This window comes from Loxodonta africana, chromosome 2 (assembly GCF_030014295.1).
Source record: "Loxodonta africana isolate mLoxAfr1 chromosome 2, mLoxAfr1.hap2, whole genome shotgun sequence".
In the NCBI taxonomy this organism is placed as follows: Eukaryota; Metazoa; Chordata; class Mammalia; order Proboscidea; family Elephantidae; genus Loxodonta; species Loxodonta africana.
In genome coordinates this window covers 208,760,108-208,766,085 of record NC_087343.1, presented here as the reverse complement: position 1 = coordinate 208,766,085, position 5,978 = coordinate 208,760,108, and the positions used below count along the sequence as shown (strand labels likewise).

General features: G+C 34.4%; 1 pseudogene; it reads left to right on the top strand.

The window, feature by feature from the left end:
- The first annotated feature begins 4,219 nt into the window (after positions 1-4,219).
- LOC111748614 (olfactory receptor 14C36-like) lies at positions 4,220-5,477 on the top strand (annotated as a pseudogene).
- The last annotated feature ends 501 nt before the right edge of the window (positions 5,478-5,978 follow it).

Sequence of the window (5,978 nt, the reverse complement as noted above, 5' to 3'; positions counted from 1 at the left end):
TGTATGCTTCAAATGTACAATACTTTCAATCTAAGGCAGCCTGAAATGTTTTACCTAATTTAATACACTAATAAAGGTTTGTGGTAATGCTATAGCAGAAACCGTAACTCCATTTTCAGAAGACCTCAAACATCTAAATATACAAGGAAAGGAACATAGGCAGCACTAATACATATAAAGGGCCCGATCAATTTTCACAAAATTAGGCATGTATTTCTTTTAAGTAAAAAAAATCAATAAATATGCTGTTTACTGATGGTGAATGACTAGTTAATGATGGAAAACCTTAATGTGTCTTGTTTGTGTAAATACAACCTCTTTTAATTTTCAGACTTTGACTAATTATTAAAAAATTATTTGCTTCAGGAGAAGAAATTTTTGGTTATTTAAATCTGGTATATAGGAATGATGTCCATGGGGTAAAATGCAATTGATTCAAAATAGAAACACAGGTGTTTTGAACTCATAAATTGAAACTCATTAATAACATAGGAATTGAATTCTATATACTGCAGATTTTCCTCACTAATCATGAGTTGCACGCACTGGATATCATCAGTCCATCAACCTTGTCTTTTAATCTGAACCACCAGAACAGCACCCTTTTAGTAACTTTTAGTCCCTAATCTGAAAGAGCAGAGGTTAAATTTCTAAGACAAGGATAATGGTGATGTTGTTTCAAAAAACAAATTGTGGCTTCATTAGAAAATATTCCAGTTAATACCTAGAAAATGCTCTCAGAATGTCAACTCTGTAATGTAGCCTAACTGATATGAGTAAAGGGATAACCTTGATAAAAAAATATCCTTGATAAAAAAATTATCCTTGATAATATCCTAAAAAATATGACTATATACATTTAATTTTTAATAAAGACAAGTATAATAACAAAATACTCATAATCCAGTTAACTATTTTTCCATGTGTTAAGTTTAAAAATATATGTTATGAATGGCTAATATTCAGTAGGATAAAAAAATGAAAATAAAAGTCTCTTCCTTACCTTCCTTACCAGGCAGTACAGGATCCCTTGGTAATTGTCTATGTTTTATATTTACATTTTTGATTTATTTCCACCTGTTTCTTTTTCCATTTATCTCTTTCTAGTTATTTTTTCCTCTTTTATTTAAAAAAAAAAAGTTATAGCACGCACATGATTTTCCATCTTTCCTTCACAACTAAGAATATATCTCAGGAGCTTTTTCTAGAGATTTAAAAAATACGATATAGTATAATAAAAATGGCTTTATTTAAAACCCTACCTACCTAACAAAATATATTTTTCTACTTTTGTGGAGCAAAAATCTTCCTACTGGGTAATTCAGAAGTTTACTAACAATGAAAAAATGTTTCAAAATATTAAAATAGTAGCCATGAAATAAGATAAAAAATGTATATTTAAATGTTTGTTGGCAGAATCTTAGTTTTTCTCTCACCATTAGATTATTACGTCACACCTGTTTTTAAGCCTCTAGCAGCATTAGTTCTGTGTCTCACTCAAACACATTTGTGGGGAAAGCAAATCAGGGAAAAAAATTTCCAAAGTATTTTTTGGCCTGGGAAATAAAGCGTCACTCTATTTCTTTTTTTTCTATCTTATTTAATCAATTCAAAAGATACATGCTGGGATTTTCTCTACTCAAGGCAAAAGAGAATCATTAGCTTGGTGGGGAAAAGTAAAAATATGTGTCTTTACTTCCATAGCAGTTTGTTGAAAATCACTTGCAGTTACTTGAAAAAACCCACCCCGCACAATCACATCCATCCCATTCTCTATGTCATAGCATCCATTTCAATCTTCTTCAAAGCACTTAAAACTATCTGCAAAAGTTTATTTTTTCTTAATAGTTAACTGTTCAGACTGCACCTCTTTTAATAAAATATTTGTTTCATGAGTTTAGAGACTTTTCTGTTTTGTTTATTCTTCAGATATACTCCTAGCCTGTAGCAGCACTAAGTGTATATTTGGTGAATGAATGAATGAATGTATGTTGTTTAAATTGATAACAAGAGTAAAGATTATTATCTTATTTTTACAGGTGAAGGAAATATGTTTTGGGTGAAGTTTGTTGTTAACTTTACATGACAGAAAAGTAATGGTGATCAGTCCCTAATGTCCTGTCCCTTATTCTTCAGCCAAGTTTCTGCTAACTTAGCTATAGGAAAATGAGTCTTGCTTAAAAATGTTTTGGAAATATGCTATATGTGCTTAATATATGAGGCATGTTTTAAACAGACTGCAATTAGTTCATCTTCATGAAAATCTGAAGACATTGTTTGAAAACTAAAAGAGCTATTGAATTGGACAGAGGTCCTGGGTAACCATTTGCCTATTGAATGCAGCAAAGGTGTGAAGATCACAAAATGGGGAACTGTTTGGTGAGAGAAACAGCACCTGTTGAACTTGAGCAGGTCTTTTGTGCTCTGTAAAAAGGAATACAAAACTACCTTTTAGCCTCATTGAGAGATTTAGAAATGATATGACACAGGACTGAGCAAAGTTTAGTTTTGTTATACACAGGTCTCCACGTGTTGGAGCAGCTCAACTGCAACTAACAACCATGTTACCTGTATCCTAAAGCATCTGACAGGAGTACATGCTCTAAAAGTAATGGTTCAAAACAACAATAATAGCAGTGTTTCTAAAGATAACAAGGGACATTTATGCTGTCCTGAGCATTTTACTAAACTTGTTACACACTTCTTCACATTTCATCCTGACCACATACTGTGAGAGAGGGACCATTCTTCCCTGATTAATAAAAATATCAAGACTTAACATATAGTCCAAATGCCAGTTTCACAGTGATTCAACCATTATTTCAACCCAGATCACTGGAAGTCAGAGCTTATAATCACCACAGATTGTTGTTTTTATCCCCTCTAACCAACCAACTTCAAACAACTATCCAGAATATATGATCTGTTAGTGCAATTGTTTAAACAAGTCTTTTGTGGCAGTGGGAACCCTGGTGGCTTAGTGGTCAAGTGCTACAGCTGCTAACCAAAAGGTCGGTAGTTTGAATCCACCAGGCACTCCTTGGAAACTATGGGGCATTTCTACTCTGTCCTATAGGGTCACTATGAGTTGGAATCAACTTTACGGCAATAGGTTAATGGGGGTAAAAAATTTCCTTCTCTGCACCAAAAGCCATATAGGTAAAGAAGTAGGATGATATTTTAGTGAAATAGAAATTTCTGCATTATTTAAAAGGTTAAAGACAAAAAAGAAGAAAAACAAAAATAGTAATTTAAGATAAAAGAAAGAAAAACCTAAAGCAGTACTGTAAGGTATCATGCACAATTTTGTTGAAATTTTGGTTTTTCAGAAAATGGAATAAAAGAAAGTTGGAAGAGTTGGAAAACTGAAGATGATAAAGAAATAATATTAGGGGAAGTTTCAAGAGGTTCTAAGAGCAGCTGGCAGCAGGAACACTCTGCCAATGGGAGGAACATATCTCTCTTTACAAGACAGACAAGTGGCTAGAAAGATAATTTGAAGAAGAACAAAAATTTAACAGAAAATGAGAAGCAGATCCAGTGTGGGGTAAATGCATGAGGTAAGGAGAATACTTACTTATTTTACTTACTCAGCTTGAGTAAGTAAAAGTCGAAATAACTTTAATATTGTATGTTACAGTGGTAGAAAATAAGATAATTTTGACATTATTATGCATACAGAACTACTTCTAGCAACATTATTTTTCCCAGTATTGTCTATAGGGAGCCCTGGTAGCATAGTGGTTAAGAGCTCAGCTGCTAACCAAATGTTGGCAGTTGAAATCCGGTAGCTGCTCCTTGGAAACCCTATGGACAGTTCTACTTTGTCCTACGGGTTTGATTTTAGGTTTTATTGCCCGTAGCTTCAAAAGAAGAATGCAAAATTGGGAAAGCTTTTAAAATATTTTATTCCAATTATCCAATATAATACCATTATCTGCATAGTTCCTATCAAAAGCCAACTATATCAATATAACCTATATGTATATTAAAAACAAAAATCCTTGCCATTGAGTCGACTCTGAATCATGGTGATTCCACGTGTGTTAGTGTAGAATTGTGCTCCACAGGATTTTCAATGGCTGATTTTTTGAAAGAAGATCACAGACCTTCTGAGACACCTCTGGTTTGATACAAACATGCAAACGTTTGGTTAGCAACAAGCATGTTAACCATTTGTCACCCAAGAACTCCATCAATATTTATATCTATTTTATCATGAGAAAATTACATACTCACACAGAAATATTTCTACATATGTGTGTTGTTTATGACAAAGTGGTCGTGACTTTCACTTCACTCTTACAGTAGGAATAGGAATATTATGGGGACTACCGAAGCAATACAAAATTGACATTCCAAAATATTAGGAACATCAGTAGGGATTAGAATTAGGAAGGGGGCAATAAAAAAAAATCAGTTGAAAGCTATCTTCTCATAATTTAATTCTTTGTGTGTTCAGGGCTTCAGGGCTTCTCTCGTTGCCTCCCATGCGTAGCTGCCTCACCCAGAGATGCCCAATTCCACCATGATGATTGAATTTCTCCCGATGGGGTTTTCTGATGAATGGGAACTACGGGTTTTGCATGCTGTAACCTTCTCTCTCATGTATTTTGTGACTCTCATTGGGAATTTTCTCATTGTTATTGTCACCACCCTGGACAAGAGCCTTCACACCCCCATGTACTTCTTCCTCAGGAATCTGTCCATCTTGAATGCATGCTACATTTCTGTAACAGTCCCTAATTCATGAGTCAACAATCTGCTTAACAGCAGTGCCATTTCAAAGGCAGGATGTGTAGCTCAGGTCTTCCTAGTGGTTTTCTTTGTATATGTGGAGTTGCTGTTCCTCACCTTCATGGCCCATGACCGCCATGTGGCCATCTGCCAGCCTCTCCATTACCCTGTGATCATGAACCTTCGAGTCTGTGTCCACATGACACTGTCTTCCATCCTCGGTGGTCTGGTCTACTCAGGATTCCACACAGGCATCACTTTCAGGCACCGTTTTTGTCATTCCAATGTTATTCATCAGTTTTTCTGTGACATCCCCTCTCTGCTGAAGCTCTCCTGTTCTGACACGTTTGGTAATGAGATGATAATCTTTGCCTCTGGTCTGGGGAGTGGTGGAAGCTGTATCATCTTCATCATCAGGTCTTACATTCACGTATTTTCTACTGTGCTCAAGTTCCCAAGTGGAAACAACAGAGCAAAGGCCTTTTCCACCTGCATCCCTCATATCCTCATGGTGTCAGTCTTCCTCACTTCAGGCTTCTGTGTGTACCTAAGGCCATCTGGAATCTCTGCAACCATCTGGGATATAATGCTTTCTGTGTTCTATTCTATAATTCCCCCCGCCTTCAACCCAGTAATCTATAGTCTTAGAAATGAACAAATAAAATGTGCCATCAGGAAAATCATGATAAACTATTTTAATCAGGCAATTTATAGGAAATTGCTTAGGTAAACCCTACGTTTTTAGTTGAAATTTATATTTTTAGAAGTAAATTGAGATTATTGGTTGGAATTATATAGAGGTAGTTTTTTAATATATAATATCATTAATATATATTGTTTATCAAATGCTGAGGGTTTTTAATGATTTGAATTGGAAGTTGAGTAAGAGATCTAATGTTCTTTTATTTTCTTTACATAAATTTAATATATAATATCACTAATAGATATTGTTTATCAAACGCTGAGGGCTTTTAATGATTTGAATTGGCAGTTGAGTAAGAGATCTAATGTTATGATTAAGGAAGCCCTAGTCATACCTGTTTGGTTAGTCAAAAGTTCCCACTATTTCAGGCTTGAAAAGTTACCCTTAACAATATTTTATGTTAAACTTCATCTTCTGCATTTATCGACAATTTAAAAATTGATAAATCTACAAAGAATACTGTTGTTTATTTTGATATGCAACATTTAGTATTATAAAAGAAATGAAAATATTCAGTCATTTATTCATTCTTGAAATA